This window comes from Oratosquilla oratoria, chromosome 25, assembly GCF_046742065.1.
Source record: "Oratosquilla oratoria isolate Oo_2021 chromosome 25, ASM4674206v1, whole genome shotgun sequence".
In the NCBI taxonomy this organism is placed as follows: domain Eukaryota; kingdom Metazoa; phylum Arthropoda; class Malacostraca; order Stomatopoda; family Squillidae; genus Oratosquilla; species Oratosquilla oratoria.
The window spans coordinates 240,001-250,347 of NC_134801.1; positions in this window are offsets into that span (position 1 = coordinate 240,001).

The following is a 10,347-nucleotide window of genomic DNA, read 5'->3' on the forward strand; positions in this document are numbered from 1 at the left end:
AGATGATATAGCTGAATAGAGCACAGATAGGGAAGAGATCGAACAAGATGTAAAAAGGTGGAATGAGTGTTTTATAAGGAAAGGCATGAAAATGAATGTAGAAAAGACAGAGATACTGACCGTTAGCAGAAGAGAAGAACATGAGTTGAGCATAACCATAGGAAATAAGATGGTAAAAAATACAAACATCTTTAAATATCTTGGAAGTGTAGTCACTAAGAAGGGTGGAAATAAGAGGGATATTTCAGAAAGAATAAATAAATTTAGTGCAAATGTGGGCCAATAATAAAGGAAAAACATGTACCTTTAGAAGTGAAAAGGATTATTTTCAAAAGTAGACATAAGTAGGATTCAGGCAGCGGAAATGAGACCTTTAAGAGCCATAGTTGCAAAGACGAGGAGAGATAAACTAGAAAACGAAGATATAAGGAAAAGCATTGGCGTCTGTTCCATGCTATGCAAAATAGATGCTGCCCAGTTAAGATGGTTAGGACATTTAGAAAGAATGGATGAAGAATTGCAAGGGGATGCTGGGAGTGGATGCCGGATGGAAGAAGGCCAAGGGGAAGACCGAGAAAGAGATGGAAAGAAAATGTTGAAGAAGCCCTCAGCAGACATGACTTGCCCAACATCGAAACTCTGAGAGAGGAAGGGGCCTTCCATGATAGAGCCGGATGGACATGCTGGGACCACTGACAGGCATAACGCCTACTACTGGGAGCTGAAGTATTATATAATATATATATATGTATATATATATATATATGTATATATATATATATATATATATATATATATATATATATACCTGAAGTGAATGACAAGTAAGGTGAAAGCTTGGTATTAGGCTAGGTTTCAGCACAATTCCCGGGCGACGGCTGGAAAAATTATGGAAACTATCATCATATATGCTATCGAACATCATTTAGAAAGTAACTGTGACTAACTCGAATTCTACAACACAGTCATCTCGAATCATGACAAAAGAAACAATATAGATTTAATATATCTAGACTTTGCAAAAGCTTTTCATACCGTCCTCCACGAAAGACTACTTACTAAATTAACTTCACAAGGAGTAATTGGTTGAATGATCGAAAACAGTTGTTTTAAATTAGAACATTTTTAGATGGAAAATTTTTACGAATGGAGTTCGTCAGGGTTCCGTTCTTGTGCCACTTCCATTCATAGTATACATAAATGATATAGACCATGGACTAAAATCTATTGTCTCCAAATTTGCTTATGATACAAAACTGTATGGAATGGCAACTCATTAACAAGCTATATAAATCGTTAGTTCGTCCTCATTTGGAATATGCTGTTTTCGTATGGTCACCGAATCTCATTAAAGACATTGACAGATTGAAAAAAGTACAAAACTGATTCTAAATATCAAAAATAAATCATACGAAAATCAACTAAAATATATGAATATGTTTCCCCTAAAAAAGCGTAGACTCAAGAGGTGACTTGATACAGGTCTTTAAGACTCTAAAGGGAATTGACAACACTAAAAGTGATAGAATTTTCACACTGAATGAGAGTCCGTCAAGAAATAATGGTCTTACACTGTCAGGAAATAGATTTGATTTGGAAGTGGGTAGAAACAACTTCGCCAACCGTGCAGTTAATGAATGGAACAAATGTCCTGCAGAGGCAGTCCAATGTAATCCAGTTCGAAGCTTTAATATTCATTTAGATAAACACCTAACCAAGATGCTGTAATGACTGCCATTTAATTTATATTATTTGTTTATTTGTTTTTGTTATTTGTTTGTTTATTATTACTTGCTTGATTTTCATTTATTATTAGTTATATGTAAGTTTACCATTGTTTAATATTTACCTGTTTGTTTATTATTTAACTATGCCTATGTATTTATTTATTATTATCTATATTATTTTAATTTATATTTATCATTTATTTATCATTATTATATTTTTTCTCGTCTGAGGTATTGGCTGCATGTTATTGAGACAAAGGAGAATGCAGCTGATACTTTAGGGTCTATATGCGGTGCCCCTGCAGACCAGAGCCACACATCATTTTGTCAGTGGTAGAGGAAATCCCTGGTCATAGAGAAATGATGGCACTTTTATTATACTGTGAATGTCCCTCCGTTATGCTGTTCTGTACCATTTCTCTGAATATTCATTTCCCTTTTTTTCGCCTAACCCTGTGGTAGGGAAAAGAATGCTGCCACCAAGTCTTCCCACTTGAGTCGTATGAGGCGACAAAAAGCGGGACGGGGATGGGACTAGAAATCCTGCTACCTGTAGCCCCACAGGGGACATTGCTAAAAAAAAGGTAAAAGCATAAGAGTGTCTAGGAGTTTTCCAACCAGTACCCTAAGGTTTGGGACTTTTAATGTGCGTGGATGTGGTACAGATGAGAGTAAAAGGGAAGAGATAGGCAGTATGTTTGTGAGAAGAAAGATGGATGTGTTGGCATTGAGTGAAAGTAAAATGAAAGGGAGAGACGAGTTTGAGTTTGGGATTTTAGTTTGGAGGTTATCAGGAGTGAAGAGAGGACGAGGGAGAGAAGGGGTGGCTATACTAGTAAGTGAAGAGGTAGGTAAGCGTGTAGTGGAGTGGAAGTAGGTTTCTTCAAGGTCAATGTGGATGAAGGTGAATCTGGGAAGGGAGATGTGGGTTTTTGTAAGTGCATATGGGCCTGGCAGTGAGAAGAGTGTAGAAGAAAATGAGGCTTTTTGGATGAACTTAAATGAGTGCATAGAGGGATTAGGGAGAAATGTCAATGTAGTAGTATTGGGAGACCTTAATGCTAGGGTAGGAAATTAACCAATAGACGGAGTGATTGGGAAGTGTGGAGTTCTAAAAAAAATCGTAGCGGAGAGTTGATGGAAGGGATGTGTCTCGAAGGAGAGTTGATGATAGCAAATACAGTGTTTAGTAAGAAAGTCAAGCATAAGTACACATGGGAGAGGGTAAAGGATGGAAGAGCGGTAGATAGAATGTTAGTGGACTATATAGTAGTAACCAGGAGTATAGTAGGAAGAGCTAAGGATGCACATGTTCTAAGGGGAGAGAGTGTGGGAATATCAGATCATTTTTTGGTAAAAAATAAGTTAAGAGTGGAGGATACGTGGAGAAAGAGGAAAAGGGCGGAAGGTAAGGAGGTGCTTAGAGTGAAGTGCTTAAGTGGGAAAGAAAAGGAGAAGGGGTATAAGAAGAAGCTCAGAGAGGAGTGGGAGGGAGTGAAGGATAGAGTAGAACTAGGAGTAGAGGAGGAATGGGGATGGTTCAAGGAGGCAGTCATAAGATGTACAAAAATGGTGTGTGGAACAAGGAGGATGGGAAGAAATAGAATGAAGGGTAGTGAGTGGTGGGATGAGGAAGTAAAGAAGGGTGTAGAAGAGAAGAAGCGAGCTTTCATAGATTGGTTACAAATTAGGACGGGGGAATTATATGAGAGGTATATGAGAGGTACAAAGTAAAGAGAAGAGAAGTAAAGCATAAGATAAAGGAGGCAAATAGGAGAACAGATGTGAAATGGGGTAAAGGTGACCTGGCTGCGATATGTGGACGATATCTTACTCGTCACACCCAGGCGTTTCAATCTTCATCGCTTGCAGACGGCCTTAAACAAAGTGGAGCCCACCATTCAGTTTTCCCTAGAGGAAGAAATCCACGATTCTCTTCCTTTCCTGGACACACACATGTTTAAGTACGGTAACCAGCTTGAATTCAAAGTGTATAGAAAGACCACCACAAAAATTATTTAATTCATTTCTACTCCCACCATGATATAAGGACCAAGAGAGGAGTAGTAATAGGCTTTTTCCTTAGGGCATTTAGGATATGCAGTGCAAAATACTTAGAAGAAGAGTGCAGGTTTATTAAAGAGACCTTTTTAACACTAAAATTTCCAGAATTTCTTTTAGATAATTGCAGACAGCAGGCCGCTAAGATTCGGGAAAGCCGTAGGCAGCAGGACAGCACAACAAGACGTCTCGTGTTGCCAACCAGCGACGTTGCCACCAACCTGACACATCTTTTAAGAACCACCAACTTAGAAGTAGTGTGCCACACGAGCAGAACGATAAAAGACATCACGAAAACGAAAATACACAACGACCAGACACCGGGCACCAAAGCCGGTATTTATCGTATTCCGTGTTCAGGATGTGATAAAGTTTACATCGGAGAAACGTCACGCGACCTTAATACACGAATACGTGAACACCGTTACGACGTCAGGCATGATGTCACCACCAATGCATGTGTGACACATAGAAACAAGGAAAACCATCTTATAGACTGGAAGAATGCAGAGCTGCTGATACGAGAACCAGACAAAATCCGCAGGTAGTGTTTAGAAGCAGCAATCATTCAAGGAACGAACACTATTGAACAAAACAAGGGCATGTTTATTATCTCGCCCCACATAATTCCCCTAATACCCATGGCTAGCAAAATTTTAAATAATTAAATCCACCCTTTGTGAACATTTCGCCCACGGACGTTTGGGCCAGCATTCTCAACCTTTCCCAGTGTTCCATCCCCCCCCCCCTTCTTCTTTTCTCTCCCCGTTCCCTCCTTTCCCCTTATTTAATCTCAAGCATATGTATCACAACTTGTACTTGAAAAAGCTGTAACAAGCGAAACGTCGTACAGATAAAGGCTCCGTCCCCATATGGTGTTTAACTCGTCAATATATATATATATATATATATATATATATATATCTATATAAATACAGATATATATACACATATATATATACATATTTATACTCGTATATATATATACATATATATATATATATATATATATATATACATTTATATATATATACTAGGGTAGGAAATGGTCCAATTGATGGAGTGGTTGGGAAATGTGGAGTTCCAGGAAAGAATCGTAGTGGAAAGTTGATGTTGGAAATGTCTAGAAAGAGAGTTGATGATAGCAAATACAGTGTTTCGGAAGATAGTAAGCATATGTACACATGGGAGAGGGTGGTGGATGGAGGGGTGGTAGATAGAGCGTTGATGGATTATGTAGTGGTAAAGAGGACTATGATAGGAAGAGTTAAGGATGTACATGTTGTAAGAGAAACCGGTCTATTGATAGTGTTGCGTGGCCGCAAGTCTGTGTTCCTTGTAATAGATGTACTTTTCATGTTACCACCTGTTCTACGGGTAGTTGTAGCCACGCCCTAATTTTTTCGTCTTCCTGAATTACCGATCGTATGAAATACAATATTCTAGGTTTCGTGTGTTTTATTCCTTTGTTATCATTTTATTTTAGTTAGCTAGGATATTGTTCATATTGTATATTGTACCTTATTATGTTAATGATCTCTGTATGTGTATTATGTTATTCCACTCACCCTGCCTGTAATAAAATAAATGATAACGGTTTGTGAGTTGGCAACTGCGACCCCCCATGGTGACCGCCGTCACGAGGTATACTCATTCTTACTCTCAATCTCTCTCTGATTTCTGAACCCGTATAGAGCGGACACTTCCCGCTCCTCTATAATCCCTAGTTTAAGTGTTAGGTGGACCCTAGTGGTAGCAAGTGGTCCGGGTAGGCATAAAATAAGTGTGTGTGTAGTGCTAAGTGAATATGTAAATAATTTATGTTAGAACACCATAGTTTTGCCTTAACCTTGCCCCTTTGAGTTATCCACCGGTCACCTAAAACTATTGACATACGTGCTTGAAGGTACTGCACAGATTTATATTTGATATGCAGTATATTGTTACCCTGCCATTTAGGCTCAATATGGTTCGTCAATGATTGGAGGTAGGATTGTTTCTCCAATTAAGATTGGGCATTCATGGGAGGCGTAACAATAGTAAGGTCTTCCTTGTTTCCCCCTTTATATATAGGTACTATATTTGCTCTTTTCCAATCTTCTGGAACTTTTCCCTCTTTCAATGAACTATTTATTAGGCTAAGTATTTTGTCTGTTGGTTCATTTCTGCATTCTTTCAAAATCCAGTTTGCAATTTCATCCGGTCCATGGGATTTTCTGACATCGAGATTACTCAAGTGTTTCATTATTTCATTTCTTGATACTTCTATCTCTTTCATAGGGGGAACTCTCTCCTCCCATTCGATATCTCTAGGTTCTACGTTCTCCCTTCTAAACACCGATTTATAATGCTTATTCATAATTTCTGCCATTTCTATTTCCTCTGTATATTCAACTCCTTGTCGTAGTTTCTCTAATTCTTGTTTGCTTTTCAGTTTGTTGTTTACAAATCTGTAAAATAAGTTTTGTTGATCTTTACATTCTTCTATGACATCTTTTTCTTATTTTCTCTTTTCTTCTCTGCGCACTTGTACATATTCATTTCTATAACTAGTATATATTTTCCATTTTTCATTTTTTTTTCTTTTTTCCATTTTATCCAAGCTTTATCCCTTTTGGCTTTTAACTCCCTACATCTTTTGTTGTACCAGCGCTTTACATATCCTTTTCCTTGCTTTTGCCTTGGTACATACTTTTCCACTCTTTTATAAATTTTTGTCAAAATACTCCATTTCTCTTCTACTGTTGTTTCCTCCTTGTGTATTCTTTCCCAGTCAGCTTATTGAAAGAATTCTTTCATTTTGTCAAAGTTTGTTTTTCATACATCAATCTTCCCTTTCTATATTGTTCGTTGTTGTTTTGTTTTGTTTTTTAAGTATTTTTCCTCATTTAATTCCAGTTCAACCAATATGTGGTCACTTTTCCTTATTCGTGTTTTATATTCGATCTTGTCCACTATTTCGGGTTCTGATGTGATTATTAGGTCCAGTCTCGACGGCTCTTCCTCATTTCTATACCTAGTATTCTCTTGTATCTATTGCGTCATTGTATGTTCAATAATCATATCATGCAATACATTTTCCCATAGGTCATCTCCACTCTTCACTCTCATCTCTTCCCAGCAGATTTCTTTACAATTAAAGTTACCCATTATAATTATTCGTCCTCCATATTACATTATCTTACTTAGTGATATCCTGATGTCTTCTAACATATTTTTGTGTTCTCTCTCTTCCCACGAAGCCGTTTCAGGAGGCACATAATTTACTACAAACTTCCTGCTCCTCTTATCCTTGTACTCCACTTCCATCGTAATCATCTCTACACTATTCTTTCTATATGTGACATTCCTCACATTTATATCCTTCTTAGTCAGGAACATAACTCCACCCCCTTGTTTTACCTCTCTGTTTCTAATCCAACAATTACATGCACCATGCCCTACACTGTTGGGCGGTAGTGGACCTTACAATTTTGTCTCTACAATTCCCATTATGTCCGGTTCTTTTTCCTTCAGATAATCATTCAGTTCGTTCAAACCTGTTATTAAGCCATCTATATTTGTGTAAGACACTTTTATTTTTCTGCTACTTCCATCGTGTCTTCTGTTTCCCTTCCGTTTTTCTCTGCTAAGAACCATTTCCTCACATTCATATCCACTACTCTCCAATAGATTTTCTCTTTTTCTGTCTCTGTTCTTTCCCGGGTTTTTTTCTTAGCTTCTAGTATTTTTGCTTTCTCATCTTCTTTTTCCTCTTTATTCATTTCTCTTTTTAATCCATACCTGTTTAAATTCCTCACTGTCTGCTAGTTTCCCTGTTTTGCTAAGATATTCTCTGCTGTCGTTTGTGGCTTGAATTTATCCTTAATTGGTCTAGTCTTATCAGTGTTGTATTTCCCGAGCCTATACATTTCTTCTATTTGTTTCCCTATCTCTGGTTCATCTTCTTGAACTACTTCTAATATACTATTTACTTTTTTCTTTTCCTCCTTTATTCTTGTAGTCCTATTTGGATTATAATTCTCTTCCATCCCTAATACGATTATACATTTCTTTTTATCTGCTAAGTCTCTTACTATATTATCCTTCTCTCTCATTACTTTAATAACTGTGCCTTCATTTTGTTTCTTCATCTGTTGTTTCACTATATCTCTAAATTCAATTTTGTTATTCTTCTGAACCTTTTTCCAACCAGTTACTTCTTTTGTTATGGACTCTTTATTATTCCTATTCAATTCCTCAATCTCTTCCTTTACTTCTCTTAATTGTCTTTTTAATTCTTCTGCTACTTTAGTTAGATTTTGATTCTCTTTTGTTAGTTCTTCCACTTTATCAACTTTCTCGGCAACTAGGATTAATTGGTCAAACCTAACCTTCCATTCTTCGTTCATTTTTTTTATTTTCTCCTCTAGATTTACTAGTCGGGGAGGTTGTCCCCTCCTCCCTCTTTAAATCCATAAAGGCAGTTATCATCTCTTTCCATTGAGCTGCTATTATCTATATTTCTGCTCTTCACACCTCTACTTCCTTGTTTGTCTGTATATTCTGCCCCCCCCCCCCCCGTTTGTTTACGCCTCTCCTAAGATCCTGGGCCCATTCGTCCCCTTCCTCATTTCCTTCCATTTTCCTCAATAATCCCTTCCCTTCTTTTTTTTCACCTTCCCACTATACCACGAGCTTTCCCCTTCCCTATAAATACAACACAGGTACTTCCTTGTTGTTGTGATCATCGAAATTCTTGGATAACTCCAAAGCCCGAACTTTGCTGCCACTTCGACCGACGTGTGTATATTTACCTAGTTGTATTTACATAGTTGTATTTTACGGGAAGGGGATCTATGCTCGTGGTGTCCCGTCTTCATATCTCATTTTATCTAAACTGTTTTTAAATTCATGTATTGTTTTTGCACACACCACTTTCTCATCTAACTTGTTCCAAATGTCTATTACTCGGGAGGGAAAGCTATTCTTTTTCAGATCTCTTACAGTATATAGCTGTCTTTCTTGATTTTCTTTCCATGTCCTCTTGTATTTCTATCATCCCATTTTATTAGATCCTTTCTATCAATAGTTTCTATGCCTTTCATAATTCTGTAAATAGTTATCAAATCTCCTCTCTCTCTTCTTTGTTCTAATGTCTGTAGCTCAAGTTTTGCTAGTCTCTCTTCATGTGATAGTTTTGAGAGTGTTGGTGCCAATTTTGTAATTGTTCTTTGTATTCTTTCAAGTTTTGTTATACATTTTTTTGTACTTGGTGACCACATCGTTGCTGCATATTCCAATCTTGGTCTTATCAAAGTGATTAGTATTTTCTTCACCATTTCTTCATCCAGGTATGTAAATGCCACTTTGATTGTTCTTATTAAATTATAAGTTTCTCCAAAAATCAAACATCTTGTTTATATGTTTCTCAGGTGACATATTATCCATCATAATGACTCCCAGGTCCTTCTCATTTTCTAATTTTTCAATTTCTTCTTCTCCCAATTTATATGATCCTACTATTTTTTTTTTTTTTTTTTTTTTTGCTTCTTCCTAATTCCATTATACTACACTTCTTAGTGTTGAGCTCCATCTCCCACTTCCTACTCCATTCCCATACTTTATTTAGATCACTTTGTAGTGACTTTTTTCAACAGTTTTGCATCATCCGCAAAGAAGCTCATATAACTTTCAATTCCTTCGTTCATATCATTTATATATATAGCAAACATTATTGGGGCCAGAACTGTTCCTTGTGGAACACCACTTATCACTTCATCCCAATTAGAGTGTTTGTCTCTTATCACTACTCTCATTTTTCTTTCTTGCAAAAATCTTCCATCCATTTCAGCAGTTTGCCCTGTATTCCTCCTGTAGTTTCTAATTTCTTAAGCAACTTCTTATATGGCACCTTGTCAAAAGCTTTTTTCAGGTCTAGAAATGCACAATCAGCCCATCCATCTCTTTCTTGTATTACATCTATTAGCCTTGGATAGAAACATATTAAGTTTGTGACGCATGATCGTCCTTGTCTGAATCCAAAATGCCTTGGATTTAGTACGTTGTTTTTGTTGTTGTTGTTGTTTTTTAAATGCTTTACCCATCTGCTTTTGATAATTCTTTCACAAAATTTTGCTATCGTGCTTGTTAGAGAGACTGGTCTATAGTTAGTAGGGTCTTCTTTGTTTCCCCCTTTATATATAGGTACTATATTTGCTCTTCTCCAATCTTTTGGAACTTTTCCTTCTTTCAATAAACTGTTTATTAGGCTATGTATTTTGTCTGCCAGTTCAATCCTGCATTCTCTCAAAATCCAGTTGGCTATTTCATCTGGTCCATGCGATTTTCTGACATCAAGATTACTCAAGTGTTTTATTATTTCATTCCTTGTTACTTCCATTTCTTTCATAGGGGGGACTTTCTCCTCCCATTCGATATCATTAGGTTGTATGTTCTCCCTTGTAACACTGATTTAAAATGCTTGTTCATAATTTCTGCCATTTCTATTTCCTCTGTGTATTCAACTCCTCCTTGTCGTTGTTTCTCTATTTTTTATTGTTTTTCACTTTGTTGTTTA